The sequence below is a fragment of the Somniosus microcephalus genome, chromosome 3 (assembly GCF_052327205.1).
Source record: "Somniosus microcephalus isolate GS21.2 chromosome 3, FLI_Smic_1.0, whole genome shotgun sequence".
NCBI lineage: Eukaryota > Metazoa > Chordata > Chondrichthyes > Squaliformes > Somniosidae > Somniosus > Somniosus microcephalus.
The window spans coordinates 52,500,639-52,527,292 of record NC_140989.1 but is presented as its reverse complement, the minus strand read 5'-3'; the positions used below and the strand labels follow the sequence as shown (position 1 = coordinate 52,527,292).

At 42.6% G+C, this 26,654-nt stretch overlaps 1 protein-coding gene and 1 long non-coding RNA gene across 5 annotated transcripts in view; both read right to left on the bottom strand.

Annotated features, from left to right (window-relative positions):
• Positions 1–26,654, bottom strand: part of camkmt (calmodulin-lysine N-methyltransferase) — a 395,008-nt gene that overhangs the window by 347,626 nt on the left and 20,728 nt on the right. The gene's annotated exons all lie outside the window — the stretch shown is intronic.
• LOC147121065 (uncharacterized) lies at positions 7,443–15,843 on the bottom strand. 2 transcript variants are annotated; one of them, XR_015076312.1, is made up of 4 exons: positions 12,738–15,843; positions 11,580–11,650; positions 9,370–9,581; positions 7,443–8,836 (listed from the first exon to the last, which is right to left on the bottom strand). It is a non-coding gene; the product is annotated as an uncharacterized LOC147121065 (long non-coding RNA). The 2 variants fall into 2 exon arrangements; XR_015076311.1 differs by lacking the exon at positions 7,443–8,836 and having other exon boundaries at positions 9,029–9,581.

Genomic DNA, 26,654 nt, shown 5'->3' with positions numbered 1-26,654 from the left:
CATCGAGTAAAGGCAGGACTGGGATCAGCTGTGACACCCTTCAGTAAAATAGCCTGCTGGGAATATTGGTTTAGGCTCACACAGGAAGAATCGTTACTTGAATGTGATACAAGCGGCAGCCACTGCCTGTCATCAGGAGTCAGCCAGCAGAAAAGGCAGCATGAAAAATTGGAACCAAACATAGATTATCATTCAATACACATACAGTAATTATATCCTTCAGTGTGTCCAATACAATGCATCAATTACGTAGAATTGCACAGAAATTACAACATTGAAACAGGCAGTTTGTCCCAACCAATCCATGTTGACGTTTATCCTCCACACAGGTAGTAACCCTAATCCCAATTCGTAGAGGATCCAGGCTGATGATGGACGCCAAAAGGAAACTAAATCATGATAAGAGTAAAACGGTCTTCAAAAAAGCCACAGTATAAAAAACAAACAAATATGATTATAAAGTACCAGCCTCATCATGAGATTCAAATGATAATCAAACAATTGGCCCTTCTCATGGTCTAGAATGTCCAAACCCCATACTTTGTAATCACTCTCAGGCACAGACATAAAGGGCTGAATGCCAGAGGGGAGGTAAAAGTAACTGCCCTTGAGATCAAAGGAGCATTCAACCAAGTATGGCGCCAAGGTTCCCTAACAAAACTAAGGTCAATGAGAAAAACGCTCCAGTGGCTGGAGTCACATATGACACAAAGAAAGATGGTTGTGGTCATTGGAGGCCAATCATTGCAGCCCCAGGACGTCAGTGAAGGAGTTTCCCCAGGCAGCATCCTCAGCCCAACCACCTTCAGCTATTTTATCAAAGTCAGGAGTGGGGCTGTTCACTGACTATTCTAGAGTTCAGCTCCATTCATAACTGCTCCAATAATGAACCAGCTGACAGCAGGACCTAGACAGCAACCAGACTTGGGCTGACAAGTGGCAGATAATGTTCATGCCACATTATTGCCAGGCATTGACCATGTCCAACAAGAAAAGACCCAAACACCTGCACTGACCTTCAATGGCACCATCATCAGCGAGTCCCCCACCATCATTATCCTATGAGTCACCACTGACCAGAAGCTTAACTGGACAAGCCATATCAATAATGTGACTACAAGGGCAGGGCAGGGGCTGGGTACTCTTAAGGAGTGGCTCACCTCATGACCCCTCAAAGTCTCTCCACCACCTACAAAGCTCAAGTCAGGAATGTGATGGAATACTAACCACTTCCCTAGAAGAGTGCAGCCACAACACTCAAGAAGCTCAAAAGCATCCAGGACGAAGAAATCCACTTGATCAGTGCTGCTGCCACTGGGCTCAATATCCACCCCCTCTACCACCTAAGCAGTGTGGTTGCAGTATGTACAGGTAGACTACCCTTTATCCGAACTTCCGAAAACCGAAACCCTCTAAAAACCGAAGGTTTTTTCGTTCAGCGTAAGTCGAGCGCACGACCCCGACCCCCGCCGCCGACCCCCCGCCGACCCCCCACCCTTTCAGATAAGGGATAGTGTATCCTTTATCCGCACTTCCAAAAACCGAAATCCTCTGAAAACCGAAAGGTTTTGTTCAGCGTAAGTCGTGCGCACGACCCCGACCCCCGCCCCCCCCGCCGACCCCGACCCCCGCCGACCCCACCCCGACCCCCCTGCCGACCCCCCCGCCCGACAAATTTCCCAGTCTTATAAAATACCTTCTGAAATCCGAAATTTTCCGAAAACCAAAACACGGCTGGTCCCGAGGTTTTCGGATAAAGGATAGTCTACTTGTACTACCATTTGCAGGATTACTGTAGCAACTCACCTAGATTACTTCAACAGGCCCCCAGCCCCACAACCTCTACCACCAACAAGGCCAAGAGCAGCAAGACCACCATCAGCTCCAAGTCACAAACTATCCTGACTTGGACTTATACTGCCATCCCTTCATTATCGCTGACTCAATAACCTGGAATTTCCTAACGAACACCATTGTAGGAGCACCATTACTGCAAGGACTGCAGCAGTTCATGTTAAAGACCATCACCTTCTCAGGGCAATAAATGTGACTTGCCAGCCTCGCCCACTTACCAAAAATAAATGTTAAAAAATTATTTTTTCTCAGTGCAAACCATCTGAATCCTTCAACTAAATTACTATCTTTTATTTACACCCAAGCATGCTTTATTCTGCAAATGAACTATCTCTGAACCTTTCGTCAGATTACTGCACTGTAATCCTATATTATATATTTATATTATCTTCATTACTACCTTGCATATAATCACTTCCAAATATTGGGCCAGAATTTGTTGTCAAAATAACAAAGAGGCTAATGGTACTCACGGTTATTTATACTCAAATGCAACAGCAACGTCAGACGAGGGCAGATGCGCAGTTAAACGCGGTTATCCAAAAGTTGCCGTCCGAGATGCACCGCTTTGCTTTTAGCTTCGTGAAAACAGCATCTCACTGTCTGCCTCATTGAAATGCATGCTGTTGCTGTACTTGCACAGTAGATACAAACTAGACTCGCCACAGAAAGTTAAGTCTTGTTCATTTCAGTTTAAGTACCCTTTCAACAACATGCTAAGTGTTAATTACTGCCAGTCAACCTCTCTGGTATTGTAAATTAACTATAAAAGTGTAGAGTCTCATTTCTTCAGGTTTTAATTGTTGTTGGAGATTTAAAGAAATGTAAATTTGTTTTTACTTTTCCTTTGTCTCTTTTTCTTGCTTTTAATCCAATCTTTCTTTCCCTCTCTGTACCAGATTTGACATTGAATTCACCCACTCTAATTTACAATTCCTTTTCAGTCCTTGTGCTGTTTATTTCATAATCCTTCAATCTGATTGGTTAAGGAGATACACAGTTGCTTGCCTTGTTAACTCAGGTCCCAGATGCCCGGTTTCCTTCGCTGCGATGTTATCAGCTCGCACTTTCAGCAACTTGCCACACAAAAAATGTGAAAACTTAAACATGCAAGGGCAAGTCTAACTAACGGTAGACAGCTAGATGCCCTGCCACAGCAAATTATGGTCCATTATACGCTATTTAAACTGTCCTATAATGAAATAGGAATATTTTCTGTCAGTCAATTCTCAGCTCTTATTTTGTGCCCCGACACAGGTAACTGGCACTCAAGTTGATTAATTTGTCTTTTCACTTACAAAACAGAAATCAGGGATGCACTACTGGATATGTTGTCTTTTCATGCCACAAGTGTGGATAAAGGTGCAGTGGCTTATTCTGAGTGAATATTAATTTTAAATAACTAACTACGCTTTTCAAATAAATGATCATATCATGTGGCAAGCTAGAATAGCAGTGGTATCCAGTTAGAAAGAGCTGTGAATCAAACTACTGCAGTTATACTTAAAAGGTAAAACACCATTGTTCATCCTGAAACAAAAAGACAGTACACTCAATAAAGTGCAAAGTTTCACATACTTACCGTCCCACACAAACCCTAACTCTTTTAGTTGAAAATGTTGCAAAACAAGGGCAAAACACATTTGGTTTAGGGTTAGAGTTAGGGCCAGTTCACCTTCAACCATAAAGAAACATCTCATTTATTTTTGCCCCATATCAAACATTATTTTTCTACATCAATTTTGGTCTCAAGCCATTGCTAGGAATTACAAAACAGCAACCTGGAATGACTACTTTGCTGATTTCTCATCCTTCTCAAGGTAAGATCTTAGCGTCTCCTCAGAACTTCCTACTGATGGCACAGTCAAAAAGCCTAGAATTATAAACACAATCCCATCTTACCATCAGTGGCACAGCACCAGTGTGCAGTAATGTCAATGCCCCACCCCAATATTTACTCCCTCTAAAATTGTCACCCTGTTACATTAACTTACATCCAATGCTGTTGTCTCCCAGCCATACACTCCTTCTTACCCCAGTCTCAAACCCATGTAGCTACTGTGCTTCACAGCTCTGTCTTTATTGCCCTGACATGCCTGTCCATCACTCCATACATTGCAGTCACTCCTTTCTGGCACATCTTACTCTTTCAAACCATCTTCTTCTTTCTATCTCTCCCTGCAGTGTCCATTGTTCAATACCCTTCCCAACCTTGTTTCAGTCTCTCTCTCTCTTACTATTACAATTATTTCCTCTCAGCTCTTCCATTTCCCCTCTCTTTCTTCCTGCAACCATCATGCAGAAAGTAGTAACAGGTAGAAGGTTCATTATTCCAGAATTGCTTCTCACCTTATGCCAGGTTACCATTGGAAGTCACCACACCATGCCTCTGTAACACATGTTTTTCAAGAAAGAAAAAAAGCCAAAAATATTGAATTTTCTTCACCCGGGTGGGAAATGGACAAGTGAGATTAAATCCATATTCCGAACTGCATACCCTGTTTGACTGGCTTGGAATTCAACATTTGGCCATATAATTTGGAATGTTTGCTTATGAGGGAGAAAACGGGAATCATGGGCACCAATTAAATCATCATCACTCCCATCCTCTACCTTGCTGCTCCAAGGGATGTGGGTGAGAATTCCTGACCTTATAAACCTATCATAAGAACTGCCATCCATAGGAGCCTTCCTTCCATCTTCTAGAACAGCAGTGGTAACAGACAGGATCTTGATGCAGTGTTGAGCAGCAGGGCAAGTGCTCGGTTTTCAGATGAAAATGTAAACAAAAAAAAGTGTACTGACCTCAAAACACTGACTGTCTAGGTGGTACGCAGACAACTGGCATTTTTGAGAAAATTCAAGTGGGAAAAATATCTACTACACAGCTGCATAAAAAATTCACCTGGCCAATGATACACTTTGTTGCAACCTTAGTGACAACAATGAAGCAGATAGTGTGAACAAACTTAAAATAATCAAATTAACCTGTAAAGAGGTATTGCAAAGATAATTTTTTGGAGATACTGCATTATTCACCACCTTCTGTAGACGTGAGCATGTATAAAACATTACTGTACACAATAAAAACCTGACCTCTGTTTTTCTCCCAACACATTCATTTTTCTAAGTCTATTGATCCACACCTACTACTTGGACACAAATACTTTTATCATCCAAGGCTATGACAGTCAAGTATTAAAAAGGTCAAGGCGTTTCCTTTGTGAAAACAGAAAATCATAATATTGTGGCGGTACCACTGGTTGTACCTTACATAAAGACACATAATTCCCTTTAACTTACCTTTTAGAGCCGTTGCCCTTTTAACTTACCTGTTGGGGCCATTGCCCCTTTAAGACGCGCCCTAGTGCGCTGCCGTCACGTCACGTACGACGTGATGTGCGTGCGCCGGCACAGCCCGGCCTAGCATCTTCGGCCTCACGGCCAGCCGACGGGAGCGACGCAATCTTCCGCTCCCGCGGCAAGCACCGGCACAGCCCGGCCTAGCGTCTTCGGCCTCAACGGCCAGCGACGCAAATCACGTGACGCCCTAAGCGCGGGAAACGCGAACGTGATGACGTCACAACACAAATGCGATGACGTCATCACGCTCCCCACAGGACTGCGAACTCAGTCCTCGTGGAGTCCCCGCTGGGACAAGACCTACACCACGGTGCTCCTACAGTCAGCCATCTTACCTGCCATCTTACCTGATGTAATTAATCTGTTCCTGTAAATAAACAACTTGTTAATAGTTCGTCGAAGTCAAACTCTCTTATTTAGTGGCGATCTACACGAACCGCTACATTGGTGTCCCTACAACGTGAGTACGGGAGCTCATCAATTCCAATGCTACAATTGGTGAACCCGTATCCGTGAACGATTTTCACGGTAGCAACGCGCAGCCTGACCCTCGTCTTCCCACAAGACAACCAACGCACAACCGACGAACAACCACGGAACAGCAACCGCCTAGCACCGATTCCACCAAAAGCGACCCCGTCTTTGCGTACGTATTCGCAACGGAAGCGCAGCTTGGAGGTGAGCCCGTTTTTCACGAATGATCTCACAGAGGTAGAGCACGACCAACGGCAACTGTCGTCCACCAGCGCTACAATTGGTGGGTTTGTGAACGTCTTTCACAAACGAAGCACGCTATGGAAGCATCAGCCGTTCTGCTGTCGCTACCGCAATCCAGGGAGCCACGGTCTCCCTCGTGCTTTATGAAGGTAGAAGCCCTGTTCGCCGAGAACATCGATGCGGCACAGACCACGCACGTGCTCACGGTCTCCGTATTCGACTCTTCTATCGCCACACGGATCGTCCGCCTCTACGTCCAAAGCAACAGCAAGTATACATCTCTCCAAGCGCGGGGTACAGCATGTTCGGGCCCACAAGATCGGAGCGCGCCCCGCAGGGATACCACGAGGACTCACCCCCGCAAAACACGAGGACGCACTTCTCGCGCACGAGGGCACATCCCTCGTGAACACCGACGACTCCTTCTCCGCCGACGACGCACCAGCCCTTCAGCTTGCTGGTTGTGTTACCTACTGCACGATTCGGCGTGAACAAAAGGCGTGCCGCCCTCCCGGCTGTTTTCTCCTAAATCTACAACTGTTACAAGTGTTGCCGCCCTCCAGGCAGAGTTTACCCCGCCCGAAAACAACAACAACCTGGACCGTTGCTGCCCTTTATCCAGTTTTCCCTTTAGCAAACGCAAACATCTACTGAAGCTGCACACATCGAGGACGGGTCCAACGGGCATCCTGCGGCCGCGATCAGCCACGTGAAAGTTGCTGGCCTCACCGATCACTGATCAACACAGCAACTCTTCACCCTCCGGTGTGTTATCGTCGTAGCACTATGGCATGCACCGTTCCGTGCGTTCTAGCCTCCCGAAGGTTTCGCTCACCTGTCAGCGAGTTCACCGACCTCGCCCGTCAAGTCCTTCTGGATCGCTCGTTTGGCTTTCCTGCAGAGTTCGTCGGAACAAGGACTTGTTTCAACATCAACGGAGACATCGCCCGCGTCTGCCCAACCTGCCCGTCACTCTGACAAGGCCTGCTGTTTCGCATGTCTCCACGGTCCTTCGCCTGACGGATATGTTTTATTCGCCACGACGCACGTAAGGATCCGCTCACGAGCAGCATCTTCATACCTCGCCTACCAAGTCGAGACAGCACGACCGCCGTGACCACCAGCTCGTCAGACCATCTCATCCTTGGACTTTCATTAAAGCAAATTCTGGGGGGCCCATGTGGCGGTACCACCGGTTGTACCTTACATAAAGACACATAATTCCCTTTAACTTACCTGTTGGGGCCATTGCCCCTTTAAGACGCGCTGACATCACATCACGTACGATGTGATGTGCGTGCGCCGGCACAGCCCGGCCTAGCGTCTTCGGCCTCAACGGCCAGCCGACGGGAGCGACGCGATCTTCCGCTCCCGCGGCAAGCACCAGCACAGCCCGGCCTAGCGTCTTCGGCCTCAGCGGCCAGCGACGCAAATCACGTGACGCCCTAAGCGCGGGAAACGCGAACGTGATGACGTCACAACACAAATGCGATGACGTCATCACGCTCCCCACAGGACTGCGAACTCAGTCCTCGTGGAATCCCCGCTGGGACAAGACCTATACCACGGTGCTCCTACAGTCAGCCATCTTACCTGCCATCTTACCTGATGTAATTAATCTGTTCCTGTAAATAAACAACTTGTTAATAGTTTGAAGTCAAACTCTCTTATTTAGTGGCGATCTACACGAACCGCTACAATATAAAACTAACACCCTCTACTTCACAAGTTTCAATACCATTAGTCTTAGACACTGCACCTTGCCAATTTTTAGTATGTAATCCATCTGGTGTGCTCTAAAAAGAAACTTCTAATGGTAGGATTCAATAAATATGTATACTTGTCGGAGTCACCAGCAAAAAAAGTACTAGCACTGGCGAACGCAAGGGAAGCATTTTTTCTACTCTTGCTTTTCTCGGCTGCCTCAAGGCACTTATCCACACTGAGGCATTGCGATCTGGTGGCACTGAGGGCAGACAGAAGAAGTCACAGTCAGCCTGCGCATATCCTCACTCCAAGTCCATACATGTACACGTGTACTTTCCAGCAGGGTTCATCGGATAGCAAATCAGCAGGAGAAACTTTGCTGAATTTTCCCTTTTCCAACCCAAGTATACACACTCAACGTTTGGAATGAAATGTTAGCCCAGCCTATATTTCCCTTTCAGAGGTTGTTTGACCTGCTGGGCCTATTCAGTGTTTTCAACCATATTAAGCACTGTTTTTAAGTTTAATTAAAAATATTGTAGAACAAATTCACTGTAAAATCTATTATTATATGTATTAAAATATAAATTTCCAGCTGATTAATTGCACAGTATTTCTTTATATACTTGGTAATGTTCTGGGGTTTTGAGCAAATTACCGATGCAAAAATCCGACCCAATATAGAATACATTCCCAATACATAAAACTGAACAGAGCAGTTTATAAATGATAAGACAATACGTGGATAATGTGGTGATAGAGCACTCTGAAGTAAAGGAGGGGTCGGGCACAAGTTCAATTCCAACTCGCCTCTTAGTTCCTAATCTCAGCTGTATCACCCGAAGGAATTGCAAAGTGCCAGCTGGGACCATGCCCATGTGGGATGGGGAATTAAAGGCAGACAGAAAGAAAACTTGAGGACCCACCCACACTGGACTGCTCACATTTAACACAGCAGCTTTGGAAGAGGCATCGAAACAATGCTACAAGCAATCCTTTCGAACAGGGAAAGTAGATGAAAATTGTGGAGGGGAGCAGCGAGAGAATAAAATAATATACAACAGCAGACACCAGGGAGTGATTTCCAGTCTACAGTCCAATTTCATGATTTTCTTTATACATCAATGGAACTTCTCGATGAAAGTGCTCCCTCAATCTCTCAGGTCCACGTTATTCGGTATCCTTTGCAAGGAGCCTGCGGCAGAATTCAGCATGTCATAAGGAAATCAAGGAAGTTGTTCACAGAACAATGACTGTTCGATTGTTTAGTTTCATATTGGAATAGTAGACTTCTGATTTTGTAGCCATTTTTTTTTTTTTTAATGCCCCAACATGCACCACCAGTAGTGGAGAGAAAAATAATTATATGGACATCCAATACTGTAAATCAGGTATTTTTTTTTGTATAGGTTTTATTTTCACAGATTTTATATGAATTGTTTTGTTGTTAAACCACTAAACTTATGTTTATTACAAAATTACATAAAAATTAAACCTATGCAAACTTTCCAGTAAATAGTGACTCTCAAATATTTAACCTTGCGAATATTACTTAATGTACTGCATTTTGGTCATGACAACATACAAGATAGTTAAAAGCCTGTGCCAGAACACCAAGCTGCGCTGGCGATTGCTGTATAGTTTGGAATCAATAATACATTTTAAAATAAATGCAATCTGCCCCAGTTAAATAATGTATTCAGAACTGCCTCTGTCCCATTTACTAACCTATTTTATATATCCTGATTCCACTTGCGCTGATCACAAGAAGAGTGCATCTGTTGTTATTTTAGTGCATCAGAGGTTTGTTTGCATGTTTGGTTATAGCAATACTGTAAGTAAGCAGTCAGTTGGTTTGGGTCTGTCTGCCCATATCAGTTCGATCCAAACGCCAGTGCTTAATGATCCTCCAGGCCAAAAACGAAAGCTGATCCATCAGTCTAACATTAACATAGAATAACACTTGATTATCGATGTGCACTCATTGCACCTCCAGATATACAGTCCCCAAACCCCGACTGCCATCTTAGTCCATTATTTTCATTATTAAATCAAGTCATCTGTATGGGGTTTGGCAGGCCCAGTATACTTAAATGAGTTTCTGATGAAAAAAGACAAAATACCTCTTAACTTGAAGTACTTTCACCCCTCCCCCACTGCAGTTTGTTAAACTCATTGGTAATATCACTGATGAACATATCACATTCAATAAAACAATCCATTAATTTGTACATTTGCTTTGTTTTTAATGGAAGGTTCATGAACTTGGATTTCAGTCAACAGCTACTGTAGACTCAAGTCTACTGTATCTACAGAACAACAACAAAATTATGCCACAAGCTGAATTTCATTTTTGTCCTGTCAAGTTGAATTCCTTCTATTTCAAAAGCAGTTCATTATATTCTATAATAGGCTGTCAAAGCACCACAATGCCAAATCCAGAACATACACATACACAATCAGGCAATGAGCATTACACAGTTAGGATATCCATATTTCTACCAGTCCTCAGGCTAATTTTTAAATGCAGGGTTTCAATGTAGTCCTGTTACATTTCACTTAACTGCTATAACCCATTTGGAAAATAAGTTATTGAATATCATTACTGTCAACACAAGATGAAAGTTTATTTCTTTTTGCTTAGCTTTTGTAAACATAGAACACGTAATAAAAAAGAAAGTTTTTTTTTGGTTTGCTTCTTGAGATTTTTAATCTCCACTCTTCTGTTTAGTCACACTATATTCATTAAACGACGAATAAAAAAAGTCTGTTCTTCCAAAATGAAAAGCACAGTAGGAAAGCTTTACTATAAATAAGTCTGAAGCTTGTTTCAACAGAAAGCTGCCTGTAATCCTGTCCGGAAATGTCTGAGTCCGAGCCATGAATATTACACCTCTTTCAATAAATGTTATGAAGCATAAAACTGGAAGATGCAGTTAAATGCTTTTTCCAATATTAGATCTTGAAGCAGTCAAATCATGCAAGATCAAGTGCATCTGTCATGCCTTACAAATGCTTCTAATTTAGCGCAAACAATTAAAAAAATATCTATTAGTTAACACTGGCAAAAACAACAAAAGGAGGATAAGACTTGGGATGGTCAGTACTACTTTAGTGTATAGTATTTAAAAGAATGAACCATTTAAAGATTCAAAATCTATTTCTAAACAATCAGTTTAATTAGGGAAAAAAACCTTGTGGTTTAGTTAGTTGATTTATAAAGTTGTCTAATATTCCTGGCTTTCTTTCAGTTTCTTACAGAACAAAATAAATTAAGCTAACAAGACTACACACCCAAGCAATTGTGATTCTTTCCCTATCGCACAACAAAAATACTGTAGTAGCTTTGATTCCCTACACTCGAATATAAATTTCCAGAACATTCTGCTGTAATTGAGCCTTGAGGCGTCATGTTTCAAGTACGTTTTCAAACATTCCTACTTTTTTCAGATGAATTGGCAGTGTTTGTAACAAGGGCATAATTAACACTAAGATCTTCAAAACTCAATGACTGAAAATAATTACTTCTGTTCTTCTTTCTTCAGTCACTCTGAGTCCCAGCCAAAGATTCAGAGATGACTGGACAAACATAAAGGATGTCAGGAACACTGCCCACTGACATACCATTCAAGGCACATGGAAGAGAGTTCAGGCTTGAATGCCTTAACCTGCTCACTGGTAAGATCAGCTATCAGAGAGACACAGCGTAAGTCAGCACTATTCACTGAGCCCGCTATGACCTTAAAATCATTGCTCCGGGGGCATGTTCATCCCCCAATTAGTCTCTTCGCTCACTGGCAATCCTTTCTGCAGCGATGCTCAAGTCGCTTCATTCCACGGTGTTGATGAAGTGTGTGTGATGGTTTTTTCTCTTCATGACTGACCGCAAAAAGCTGACCCATTAGGAACTTAAATCTATTCATGCCACTTGAACGCACCTTCAGTTATTGCAAATTTTGACACTTTTTTTCTCTCGCTCGCTCTCTCTCTCTCCAGAATGCTGTATAAGCTGTTGGAAGATTTTAAACAAGTGGGATTTTCAAACACTGAATCATACACAGGCTGCTGCCGAAATCAAAGTTAGCATTTGATAGCTTGCTGACAAGTGTTGCTCGTGCATCAATCCTTTTGATTTATTTTTGTTCCAATTTTCCATTTGAATGCACTGCAAGAGGGTATTTTTAATTTTTTTTTATATTCTCATTAAACAGGAACAAATGTGTTCATTTATAAGGCTTCCAGTTGTATGCCATAACACACACATTTCCTACTCACAGAGTTGAAATTAAGACGCATGGGACCATCTCCTACTTATTCTTTCCTAGGATCTCAAAACTGTGAAACTCATTACCCCCCCCTCCCCTCCCCACAGGCTTTCCTGCAATCAACACATTTAAAAAGTCTAAACTTGGCATCCCATAATCTTTATTTCTTGGTTTACTTTGCTTCTCTGGTACTCGTGTCAACTCCGGTGATATCCTGCACTACAGGCCTGGGACCTTCACCTTGGTTTTTCAATTAAAAAAAAAAGTTGCTAGACTTTGACACCGAGTTTTTTTTAAATCCATGATGATTACATTTTGCACCAAAAGTATGAGAATCTGACTGACACGCATTATGTTAACAAGCACACAGGAAAAAGAAACAATGCCTAGCTCCCACCAAGGATTAGTTCCAACCAGGGCCAAATATGCTGCATCCATTGTGAAAAGACTGTGCCTGGTTCTACTCTGGCCTAGTGAGGAAAGGCATCATGTTGTGTAGTGCTATGGCACAGAGATGCAACCACCAACCAGGGTGAGGTGAAGCAACCCCTCATTTTTTTTGGCAGGAGTTATTTTCCCTCCTGCCTCCCGCTGCAGATTGCGGAACTGACCCTGATGTCCCCTTCCTTGCAAATTCTTCATACGTGGTTGCTCCGCTGCCAAGGATACAGACAAAAGGTCACAAAGGTTCAATTCCCAGTCTGTGCTGATTTAGTTGACCTCAGTCTGGGCAGTAGCAGGGGTGCTACAATTGGCATTGGTCCCGCTGGGCTGGGCTAGGGGTGTGGAGTGGAGAAATTAGACAGGAGGTTCTGATTCACATCTACTGACCTCTGCTGGAAGGTGCACATACGGATGTCCTGGGAGGACAGGATCAGGCTCAACTGTGATGCTTTCGACGGTCAGCTAACCTGCATACACTGCTTGGGCTCACACCGAAGTCTGTGCCAGGTATTGGAGGGTTGTTTCAATTTGCAGAAAGATGGAAAACACAGTTTTGCCTTTCAACCTTCAGGGACGAGTTCCACTTTGTATTTCCGTGGACTTTAAAAAAAAAAAAATTACAATCATCAATAGAAGGAACCTCATCCTCTGTGAGGGGTGTGACCAAATGCTATCCTTGAATTACTTTTGGAATCGACCAAACAACAAGTAATCCACAATAATTTGAGGACAGCACTTATATCCAAAGATTTTAATCAGATTAATCATGATCCATTTATTTTAGAAAAGAAATGCATTAAGAATTTCATAGAAAAAAAACAGCTAATTTGCATCGGGAAATAGTTGCTAAGGTGAAGACAAAATTGTTTCTAGCTTGGGGAATAATGGTAACCATGTAAAAGTTTGCATTATTCATCAAAATTTTAAAACAACAGCATTTAATTACATTTGATGTTGTATGCTGCACACACAGACTTGTACTTTGGTTTCAGGTAATGGGAATTTTTGATTTCAAGCCAGTAATTGCTATTCACCAGTGAAGCTGCAAAAACAAAAGGGCGTTCTGTATTTAACCAGTGCTCAAACAGAAGGTGTAATCATTTGACGCAGTAGCTTCCATTGGGCTGGTAATAGTATTCTTAAGCACCTTTTATATTACCTACTTGGGTTTTGTGAGAAACGTGCTTCTCCTCTGAAGTTACCTTGCAAGTCACACATGCTCCAAAGGACAACCATGTGCAGAGCAGCCATAACAAACTCATCACAACACATGGGCAATGTAAGTCATCAAATCTTAGAGCACAGAAGGACATTCTGCCCATCATGCCTGTGCCAGCTCTTTGAAAGAGCAATCCAATTCGTCCCACTCCCCTGCTCTTTCCCCATGGCCCTGAAAAATCTTTCCAAATGCAAATTGCAAGATGTCATTGACCAATGATAAAAGACCTGCACTTATATAGCACCTTTCATGACCCCAGAACATCCCAACGCGCTTTACAGCCAATGAAGTACTTTGGAAGTGTAGTCACTGTTGTAATGTAGGAAACGAGACAGCTAATTTGCGCACAGCAAGCTCCCACAAACAGCAATGAAATAAATGACCAGTTTATCTGTTGTAGATGTTTGTTGAGGGATAAATGTTGGCCAGAACATCGAGAGAACTCTTTCTTTGAACAGTGCTGTGTAATAGAGGGGGCAAACGGGGCCTCAGTTTAATGTCTCATCCAAAAGACGACACTTCCGACAGTACAGCACTCTCCCAGTACCGCACACCAGTGTCAGCCTAGATTATGTGCTCTAGTCTCGAGTGCAAAATATTCAAGGCTTCCTTCTGCAGCCATTTTGACTGGCACGTGGTCTACCAGCTGTACATGGAAGTTGCTGCTAATGCTCAGGTAAGTTTTTCTTCCAATGTAAACTCTATTTTTCTAGTGCAATCTTTCTGTTTAATTGCTTCACAAGACAGCCATAGAAACACAGAAGATAGGAGCAGGAGTAGGCCATTCGGCCCTTCGAGCCTGCTCCGCCATTCAATGAGATCATGGCTGATCATCCAAATTCAGTACCCGGTCCCTGCCTTCTCCCCATATCCCTTGATCCCTTTAGCCTTAAGAAATATATCCAACTCTTTTTTGAATATATTTAATGAACTGGCCTCCACCGCCCTCTGTGGCAGAGAATTCCACAGGTTCACCACTCTCTGGGTGAAGAAATTCCTCCTCATTTCAGTCCTAAATGGTCTACCCCTTATCCTTAGACGATGACCCCTGGTTCTGGACTCCCCGACCATCGGGAACATCCTTCCAGCATCTAGTCTGTCCAGGCCTGACAGAATTTTATAGGTTTCGATGAGATCCCCTCTCAATCTTCTAAACTCCAGTGAGTATAAGCCCAATCGACACAATCTCTCCTCATACGTCATTCCTGCCATCCCAGGTATCAGCCTGGTGAATCTTCGCTGCACTCCTATGGCAAGAACGTCCTTCCTCAGATAAGGCGACCAAAACTGCACACAATACTCAAGGTGCGGTCTCACCAAGGCCCTGTACAACTGTAGCAAGACATCCTTGTTCCTGTACTCGAACCCTCTTGCTACGAAGGCCAACATTCCATTTGCCTTCTTAACTGCCTGCTGCACCTGCATGCTTACCTTCAGCGACTGGTGCACAAGAACACCCAGGTCTCTTTGCACTTCCCCTTCTCCCAATCTATTGCCATTCAAATAATAATCTGCCTTCCTGTTTTTGCCACCAAAGTGGATAACCTCACATTTATCCACATTATAGTGCATTTGCCATGTTTCTGCCTAATCACCTAACCTGTCCAAATCGTACTGGAGTTTCATGACCTCCTCCTCACAGCATACCCTCCCACCCAGCTTTGTCTCGTCTGCAAATTTGGAGATATTACATCCAATTCCCTCGTCCAGATCATTAATATATATTGTGAACAGCTGGGGTCCTAGGACCGATCCTTGCGGTACCCCATTAGTCACTGCCTGCCACTCGGAAAATGACCCGTTTATTCCAACTCTTTGCTTTCTGCCTGCCAACCAGTTCTCTATCCAAGTCAATACCTTGCCCCCAATCCCATGTGCCTTAATTTTGCACGCTAATCTCTTATGCGGGACCTTATCGAAAGCCTTCTGAAAGTCCAAATACACCACATCTACTGGTTCTCCCTTATCTATTTTACCAGTTACATCCTCAAAAAATTCCAGTAGATTAGTCAAGCATGATTTACCTTTTGTAAATCCATGTTGACTTTGTCCGATCCTGTCACTGCTTTCCAAGTGCTCTGCTATTACATCTTTTATAATGGACTCTAGCATTTTCCCCACTACTGATGTCAGGCTTACCGGTCTATAATTCCCCGCTTTTTCTCGGCCACCTTTTTTGAATAGTGGGGTAACATTAGCTACCCTCCAATCCATGGGTACTGTTCCAGAGTCTATCGAGTTCTGGAAGATGACCAGCAATGCATCTACTATTTCCATGCATGTGATGATGTTATGACGCAAGGTCACAAAGTCAGTGGGGTGGGGGGGAGGGGGGCGTGCTTAATCTCAACAAAGATTGCAATGTTGCAGAGCTTTATCTGGCCACAGTTACACTGCAGGCGACGTCAATTCTCAGGAGAAACAGGCATTCCTCTCTACCAGCCTGAAAAAAAAAATCAGATTTTTATTCATCCGGCTGCCGGCAGGAGAAACTATAGGCACAATCCATTTTATTGGTGTCCTATGCATGCAAACACCAACGAAAAGCAAAAGAACTTCAAAAGAAGATGGGCATCAACGAATAACCACAGAGTAAAGTCTGCTGTGATGCAGTTTCAAAGTTCAGGATTGAGATGTTGTTCAAGCTTCCGTAAAATGCATGATGAGAAAAAAGCTCAAAAGAATCAGTTCTCATGAAAGGTCTTCTCTCCACAGATGCTGCCTGACCTGCTGAATATTTCCAGCATTTTCTGTTTTTATTTCAGATTTCCAGCATCCGCAGTATTTTGTATTTGCGCTCAAAGAATCTGTTTGGCTTATGTCATACTCAAATTACTTTAGGTTTGCCTCCGATAGCAATAGTGTCCGAGACAACTTTGCAAACAAGTGGCACTAGGTGCCATCAAAATCTAGACTGACACACCAGTCCAATACTGAGGGAGTGCTGCACGGTTGGAGGTGCCGACTTTCAGACGTTAAACCGAAGCTCTGTCTGCCCTCTCAGGTGGATGTAAATGATCCCATGGCACTATTTCAAAAAAGGCAGGGGTGTTCTCCCCAGTGTCCTGGCCAATATTTATCCCTCAATCAACATCACTGAAAACAGATTGTGGGAGTTTGTTTTGCCACATTTCCTACATTACAACAGTGACTACACTTCAAAAAATACTTAATTGGCTGTTTAAGGGCTTTGGGACGTCTTAAGGTCGTGAAAGGTGCAATATAATGCAAGTCTTTCTTTTTTCCACAAGAGGTGGATTTGAACTGGTGATGGGGGTGCCATCAGCAGCAAATATAACAGCTGCTGAAGGTGACAAAGATAGATCCATCATTTAAAATCTTACTGTGGGTAGCTGGCATCTTAGCCATGTGCAGCAGGTTCTACTGCTGTTTCTGGGTGTTCCACTTAACAATGGATTTGGTCACCAATATTATCACTTTTTTTTTTAAAAAGCACAAAATCAAAAAACTTTCCACTTTGGAATTTCCCCCTCCCATAAACAAAATCAAAGACAATAATTCTGAAACCATTTTAGTAACTCACTGAACACAGTTGAGTATTTTATTCATCATAAAGAAAAGATATATTTTTTTAAAGACTTGCTTGTAGTCCCTTAATTATTTTCAAATTACATGGCCAGGAAGGTAATATCCTTAGTTCCACTGACAGTTTGTCAATGGTATCCAGGTGCCTTTTATATTTTTGCTTGTGTTCACTATTAAATTTAATTTGCAGACTTCATTTCCTTTCTTAATCTCATGTCACCTCATCCAGTTAGTTAATTCCTCCTGATACACCACAAATGCTGATTTCCCCCACCCACCCACCAACAGCTTTCTTCACTGGTCATTTACTTTTCACAGTGTAACCAAACTTATTTGGATGAATAATCTTGCCTGCAAATCCTGCCCGGGATAAGTGTTCTTATTTGTGCAGCATCTTTGTCCCTTGAATTGAAGCATTATCGATCAGGGTAAGCAATAAACAAAAACACCTCAGGGGCCTGGGAGGAGCAATATAACCAATTACATTTAATTAAATCAAAAGATGGGAACCCTAGGGCTGAATGAGCTGTAGAACAAATTTGCATTAACACCTTCACAACCAAACAAGCACTTCTTAGTTTAGTCCAAGGGTGCAATTGTTGACATCCATGCTTTACACAGGAGGGGGCCATTAACTAAATTCCTAAATCATTGTTTATGTACTGATGGGAGGGGGCTGGGGGGCAACCGTCACTGTATCTCGTGTGGAAATTACTCAGTTTAAAACAAAGAAAATCAGTAAACAAATATCATCCTGCACAATCTGCAAAACAAAGACGAGAACAAAACAGCTGGATACTTCTGGTAATCGATCCATTATTTAACAAGAAATGTATCCTAAAATTGTTTGAATGCAGGGAGGCGGTTTGCCCCAGTACATAAAGAACCAATCATTCTATGCATTATATACACACTTGAAAAATACCTGCTTTAAAAAAAAAGTGGCAATTAGATCCTGAAAAAAAATTATGCGATAAATATATGATCAGTTCCTGCCTATAAACTGGTTATACTACACAGTTTGTGCCAATATGACGCATTTCTCAGTTTTGCATCAATGTGAACAAACAGTCAGCACAATTCAGGTGTAAAGTCACCCAAATCATACTTGGGTTCTATGAGTGGTGTGAGGCCAGCTCCAGTAGATAAATCTCCCATTGCTTTAGTTTCACACCAGCAACAAGATAATGGTAGGCGGTGCAAAGCTCGTTTTAAAAAAGTTTCCACGCTGTCCAATTAATTAACCAAGAACTTTTAAAACTTAATTTTAAATCTTTTTCACTGCAGCAGAGCGCTAACAGGACAGTCTGTCAACAACGACTTTCATTTATATAGCGCCTTTAACATAGTAAAATGTGCCAAGGTGCTTCACAGGAGCGTTATCAGACTAAATTTGACACCGAGCCATGTAAACGGGTTTATCCCGCTTCAAAAAGGGGAGGGGGGTTAAACCTGGCAATTACAGTTCAGTCAGCCTAATGTCAGTGATGGGGAAACTTTCAGAGACAGTAATCCGGAACAAAATTACGTGCCATTTGGAAAATTATGGGCGAATGAATGAAAGTCAGCACAGATATGCTAAAGGCAAATCGTGTTTGACTAATTTGATTGAGTTCTTTGATGATGTAACGGAGAGGGTCGATGAGGGCAAAGCAGTTGATGTTGTGTATATGGGCTTTCAAAAGGAGTTTGACAAAGTACCACATAATAAAACTTGTAAGCAAAATTAAAGCCCATGGGATTAAAGGGACAGTGGCAGCGTGGCTACAAAAATTGGCTAAGGGACAGAAAGCAGAGTAGTGGCAAATGGTTGTTTTTCAGACTGGACGGAAGTATACGGTGGTGTTCCCCAAGGGTCAGTATTAGGACCACTGCACTTTTTGATATATACTAATGACCTGGACTTGGGTATACAGGGCTTAATTTCAATGTTTGTAAATAAGGAGACATTGTTTCCAGTGGCAGAAGGGTCGGTAACCAGAGGACACAGATTAAAAGAACTAGAGGCAACATGAGGAAACTTTTTTTTTTTATAAACGCAGCGAGTTGCTGTGATCTGGAATTCACTGTCTGAATAGGTGGTGGAAGCTGACTCAATAGTCACTTTCAAAAGGGAATTGGATAAATACTTGAAGGGAAAACATTTACAGGGTTATGGGGAAAGAGCAGGGTCGTGGGATCAATTGGATAGGTCTTTCAAAGAGCCAGCACAGTGCGATGGGCCAAATGGCCTCCTTCTGTGCTGTATCATTCTATGATTCTATTATAAGGCGATGTTATGAGAGGTGACCAAAAGCTTGGTCAAAGAGGTAAAGTTTTAAGGAGTATCTTGAAGGAGGAGAGGTAGAGAGGTTTAGGGAAGGAATACCAGAACCGAGGGCCTAGAAGCTGAAAGCACTGCCACCAATGGGGAGGCGAATGATATCGGGGATGCACAAGACACTAGAATTGGAAGAACACAGATCTCAGAGGGTTGTAGGAGATTACAGGGATAGGGAGGGGCAAAGCTATGGAGGGTCTTCAACACAAAAAAAATAAGAATTTTAAATTGGAGTTGCTGGGGAACCAGGAGCCAACATAGGCCAGCAAGCACAGGGGTGATGGGTGAACGGGACTTGGTGCAAGTTTGGATACGGGCAGCAGAGTTTTGGATGAGCTCGAGTTTACAGAGAGTGGAAGATACGAGGCTGGCCGGGGGAGCACTGGAATAGTTGCGTCTGGAGGTAACAGAAACATGGAAAATTTAACAAAAGTACAATTAATAGCAAATAAAATAAATTTAAAATGGTGAATCATAGAATGATACAGCACAGAAGGAGGAGGCCATTTGGTCCAATGTGCCTGTGCTGGTCATACTAAAGATTAAAACAATCCAGCACCTTCGTAGGAAGGGGTCACTACTCTATTTAAATTACAATCCTTGTCGCCAGGGACAAACTACAAAATATTGAATAACACTTCAAACTGTAAAGCAGCAATACTTTTAAAAGCTCCTCCTCATACTGGTAATGGGGCACTCGGTACGAGGTGAGCAGGATGGAGATTTTGCATGACGATGCCAATTGCATTTATAATTCCCCCACAGCTAAAGGAACACTAGGAGAGATTTTTTTTCTTACAAATCACCCTCCTATGGTAGTTACAAATTCAGCATTAATAGGCGTTTAAGCCCCTTGCAGGTCACCAGGTCACTGACTACTAAATTAGTAAATTCCACAATGGAAAAAGGTGGCAGGCTGGCTAGATGCCTTTACTTTAGATGCTAAGCAACAATCTTTATAAATCATTTTACAATAAACAATGTTAGCTATTAAGCTGGCCATTGTCCAAGACAACAGTCACACAGCCTGGCTCACAGTTTTAAGCAGTGATGTCTCTTTACTTGCTGATATTATGGTGCAGTGTGTTGGAGTATTACAGGGTGCCAAGGACTGGTGTGTTGCATGTTTGATCCCCACTCCGATTCAACAGGGCAGTGAAGCATGTAGTGGAGTAGTTTTCACCAAACCGTTCTCCAGTGCTATCAGATGGCTAGCCTACATTGGCACTGCAGTAGCCTGGGAGTGTGCTTCTTTTTTCCAATTCTCTCATCTCATCTCCTCCTTTCCTGAAGGTTCATACATGCCATAGTTCCACAGGCAGCATCAGCCCCTCTGGTATCTCAGTCAAGTAATTCAAACAGTGACACCCTTTTTATATTACAGTCCCACTGACAATGGTAGCTTTGATGGGAGTGACAGCATTGTCTTCTCCCGTCTTAGGCAGTCCCTCGGAACCGAGGGTGACTTGCTTCCACATTAAAAATGAGTTCTCAGGTGACTGATGAGTCCAATGCGGGACCTACAGTCTCTGTCACAGGTGGGGCAGACGGTGGTTGAAGGGGCAGGTGGGTGGGTTGCTTGGGTTGACGTGCGCTCCTTGCACTTGGCTTCCGCTTGCTCCCGGTGAAGAGGCTCGAGGTGTTCGGCGCTTGCTCAGATGCTTCTTCTCCATTTTGTGCGGTCTTGGGCCAGGGATTCCCAGGTGTCAGTGGGGATGTTGCACTTTTTCAAGGAGGCATTGAGGGTGTCCTTGAAGCATTTCCTCTGCCCACCTGGGGCTCTCTTGCCGTGCCGGAGCTCCGAGTAGAGCGCTTGTTTCGGGAGTCTAGTATCGGGCATGCGGACGATGTGACTCGTCCATCGGAGCTGATCGAGCGTGGTCAAAGCTTCGATGCTGGGGATGTTGGCTGAGCAAGAACACTGACATTGGCGCGCCTATCCTGCCAATGAATTTGCAGGATCTTGCAGAGATCTACCAGCGTTGGTGGTACCTCTCCAGTGCTTTGAGGTGCCTGCTGTACATGGTCCATGTCTGAGGCATACAGGAGGGTGGGTTTCACTGCTGCTCTGTAGACCATGAGCTTAGGGGGCCTTTACACTCCTGTGGTAATGGTACGGACAATAACTAGTGTAAACAGTGGTTACTTCACAACACTAGGAAAGACCTAGCACCAGGTCCTCTGCTTGTGTGCCCACCTACTCAGCTAGAAATGGAAGATGGCCAAAATAGTGCCAGGAAAAAAAGGGAAAGGAGAATTAAATTGGAAAATAAGTATACCCTGATTTAAAAAAAAACTGATCCAACTCCAGCAGTGCCAATACGTGCAAACTTCCAAGGGAATCCAGATACAGCATTCAAGTAACAGTCCCAAAGCTAAGTGTCACTCTTGGCTGAGGTAGCAAGACCTGGCTCAGGCAGTCACGGATTCGAGTTCCACTCGAGAGGCGAGCACATAATCTAGTCTAAAACTTCATTGCAGGACTGAGAAAGTGCTACACTGTCGAAGATGCTGTCTTTTGGATGAGATGTTAAACAAAGACCCTGCCTGCCTGTCCAGGTGGACGATAAAGATCCCATGGCACTATTCGAAAGTAGAGCAGAGATCATCTCCGGGTGCACTGGTCAACAGTTATCCCTCCAACACCACCACGAAAACAGATCATTTGGTCATTTATCTCATGGTGGTTTGTGGGACCTTTGCTGTGCACAAATTGTCTGCCGTGTTTGCCTACATCACAACTGTAACTACACTTCAAAAAGTAATGAATTGGCTGTGAAGAGCTTTGGAACATCCTGAGGACATATGCAGGTTCTTTCCATCAAAGCTACTCAAGATCAAGGTAACGCTTGTTTATGACATAATTTAAACTCTAATCTGATTACTCGCAGGCATCCATTATTCCCAACATAAAACAAAACGTACCATATTAATGAAATAAAATTTTTAAAACATATTTTTCCCAAAGGAGACTGGTGGTGTAGAGCCTTCCACGTCATGCTCATTTCTTACCCTGCCACCTACCTGCAGGCCGGACACCACCTTCCAGATATCCTTCTGGTGTCTCCTGGCATGTGACCCGCCCCCTCTGCGGCTGAACTGGCCCACATGGGTTATTTATATGGGTTAAGTCGCTATTTAACTAGTTGAGCAACATTCTTGCAGGTGTTTACTGATTGGCATCAGTTATGCTTTACTTTTAAGTACACCTAATCTTCCAGAAAGCACATACAATAAAGTTGGCCATTATCATAAAAAGTGCATGAAAACACAAACATTCGAGAAATTTTAGGGATGTGCTCAATGTACTGCTTTGAGAGAAAAATAGGAGCTGCCAAATAATCTACAATTCAAATTGTCAGCATGGTTAAGAGTTTAAATTAGTGCTAAGCATTTTAAACAAGCATTTGATTTTTTTTTTAATATGAATGGAGAATCCAGCATTCAATTGTTTAAGTACTCAAAGTCATGATCCTACTAATCTTGATTCTGATCCCACTGTTAGGTGTAGGGTATTTAGAACAAACTCAAGTTCCACTATCTCAAAGATTTTGAAATGCTCTCGACAGTCAATTGAAACTACCTCCCCCTCTACTTACATACATAGATTGGCCTGGATTTTGCTGTTATAATAACGGTGAGGCGATCAGCGCTCATCGTTATTGTGGGTTAAATTGGACAGCAACTTCTGGCGTCCGCACATGTGCAGTTAAACGCAGAAATCCAGATGTTGCGGTCGGCAATACCATGCTCCTTCACAGGGTGCGCTGTTGCTATCCTCGCCGATAGACTCGGCATTGAAATGACTACAGCGGCGTGAACTTGGGGTGCTTGTCCACTAGTTCCTCACTAAAAACAGCTGAAAAAGTTAGGGCTGATGCTTTCAGTAGTGAGTTTTTAGCAGCGTGGTAAGTGATAATATTGCTAAACAACATTTCTGGCCCCAAAAACTTAATTTTACAAGTGTGGAGTCTCATTCCCTCAGAAGAAAGTAAATGTTGGAGATTAAAAAAAAATTAAAATTAAAATAATTTAAAAAAAAACTTTTTCTGTCTCTAATCTCTACCTTAATTTCATCTGTATTTCCCAATCTTTATTTTGCTTTCTGTACATCATTAAATCTAATTTATATTTCCTGCTTTATACTCCGGGTTTGTACTCTGCGTGGCTCAGTGAGGATTCTTCAATCTGATTGGTTTTAGAGCCACGCTGTTTCTTGTCCTGCTCAGACGCCACAGATCCCCTGTAGAGGGCAGTGCGCAGGAACAGATGCCCGATGACTGGAAGTTTCCGCACAAACACCGGTCAAATCTGTGGGCAGCCGTCAGCGAGGTGAACGGCAAGCGCTGTTCCTTCGCCGCTGACCACAAAATCCGGGCCATTATTAACTAACGCAGGAAGTCTGGATCACATTTTGGCTGAATGAAACAAAGTAGATTTCTACAACAATGTCACACCAGCACTAAACTGAGATATTCATCAAACCATTACAGCATCCGTATGGAACAATAAACCTATTCTAAAACTAGTTTAACCCTGCCACTTGAACTAGTTATTAAGAGAATTTTGGGCAAGTCGAGCCATGAAGGACGGTATAATTAGCAGCCTCAAACTGATCCTACCATGTAGCTCTTCATGGCGGATTCCATGTATACTACAATCTCTCAAATTTCTCTCCACGGATGTTGCCTGACCTGCTGAGTTTTTCCAGCATTTTCTGTTGTTATTTCGGATTTCCAACATCTGCAGTATTTTGCTATCGTACAATCTCTAGGTCTTTCAACTTCATCCTTAGCAACATCAACACCACAATGGAACACTAATCTTGCCCATTTTTCTTCCCAAGTGCAGTACTTTATACTTGTACGCATTAAATTTCATCAGACATTGCCTGCCCGCTTACATATATTGTCTAAATGATTTTGTAGTTCCCAGGCTGCTTCCTCAGATTCAACTGCATCTCCTCGTATGGCATCATCTGCAAATTTGATCAGTGTGTATTGCGCCAAGTATGTACTGATACTGATATGTATCAGTATGTATTGCTCCAAATAATTACTGTGCATTAGAAATTATAACATGCAGTACTTCAAGCTGCACTTTTAACTGAAGAGCATTTTTAATGTAATTCAAACCGGTCATATAGATCAGGAAAGTTTTAAGTCCAATTCTCAGTCTGTGTAAGGGCATCACAATGCACCTCAGCATCTCGATTAGGAAGGCGAAAAAATAAAAATCAGCCGGTGTTCCCACGCCTGATCTTTATCCAGCATCGCCTGCTGGAAGTGCAGTTTGTGGATCAAATCAAATCAAATCAACTTTTATTGTCATTGTTAGTGCACAAGTGCAGTACAACGAAATGTAGGCTTTGTTGTAGGGGAGGGGACGTTGTAGGCTTCGTCAGGGGAGCCTCAGGTTGACCGGTGATGTTCCCCATGGTGAAGCCCTTGTTGAAACTCGTTTATCCATTTTCATACCATTACAGTTATGTACTTCACAAAATTTCTACCAAAAGAAACAAGTCGGAAATCTATAATACTACAGCACAAGGCAGTTTTAACGTTCTAAATAACGTATCTGCCATGTATGTCAGCAATAATTCTAAATCGCTTCAAGGCTCATGTAGGAGGCACAAGGAGGTGACTGGTGCCTGCGGAACCATACCCCGAAGAGTGAATGCTATCAGGAAAGGAGCGAGAAAAGTAGCAAGGAAAAAAGTAGTTAATTTGTTCTGTTTAAACAATAAATGCCAAGCTTCATTTCAAAAATAGCAATTCATTATCAAAGCAAAATACTGTATGAAAGTATACAATTAATGTCAGCTTCTGTAAAGAAACAAAACAAGATACAACTACCTGGAAATTTAGAACATATTTTTAATAAATTTTACTGCAACATAACCCAAGGGAATTGCCTACTTATTTACTTTTCAGTGAGAAAAAGATATTGCAATTAGAATTATTGCTAGTGTACATGGTAGATGCATTATTTAGCACTTTAAAACTGTCTCATCATGTGTAGTTAGAGATTTCGAGCTTGCAATTTATTTTGGTAGAACTTTTCTATCGTACATAACTGCGATGCTTATGAAGATGGCGAAGTTTGACAACCTCCAATCATAAAAAAAGAACATGACAATATATTCCTTTATACCCCTGAAATTAGCCCCTGATATTCATCATGATAGGCAGGCAGAGGGTGGGAGCCATTTGAAAGTTACCTGGGTACCAACATTGTCAACCAGCCAGGCAAGAAGGGAGCCCTTTGTTGCCCCTGCTCTTACCTATTATAAAAGCCTGCTGTGGTGGTAAAACTCGCCCTCTAGGGGAAACCCAAGGATAAGCACCTCTTTAACATTAGAGCACATTTGATACAATCTGTAGCAGTAACTTACTAAAGGTATAAAATTCAGCCTCTGATAAACACTAAGATTTAGGCATATAGATCAACTAATTATTTTGTAAATTACAAAATTAAGCAATTCAGCAGTCCAGCTAGTAAATGCACTGCCATTTAAAACTGAGCCACACAGACCAAGGAGGTCCCAGCTTTGATCCCCAATCTATGCTTAGTTAGATGATCTCAGTAGTCACAGCACATGCTCTGGGGTTGGAAGGAGAGGTGGAAATCAGTGAACGGGAGTTTGAATGCTCAGTTTTTAATGCTGCTCCAAATATAGTTCAGAAACAAAAGGTTTGCTGTAAAGTTTGCTGAAGGAATAAGCAATTTAAAAAAATATATATCCTCAGGTTTGCATACTCCGCTACACAGGTTACTGCATTTTTTTCCAATTATAATACTAAGTATTGAAAATAGCATTAACTCAATAGGCCCAAGGGTCACTGTGCCAAATTATCGTAAAGGCAAATTAGTTAATGGCAAGGGAGAAAAAAAAACTGCATAAATACCAACACTGTCAAAGAGTAAGGCTGCAAGGCTTTCCTTTAAAACAAAATATAAATTCAACCCAGCTGTATTGCCATCAAGTTGTAAGGCTGACTGAATGTTTACAAGAATATGAGTGCTGCAACTCAATTACCCTTTGTATTTGCTGAAAGGCACAATGCTTAAAGATTATATTGGTGACAACTGGCTTCATTATTGTAGGGGATGGCATTTTATGAGCCAGCAGGAGCTGATGCTCTGATGCAAGTGATGACATGAATTTGTGACATTCAGATTATTCAGTCTTAAACTGCACAAAGAAATGCTGCAATAT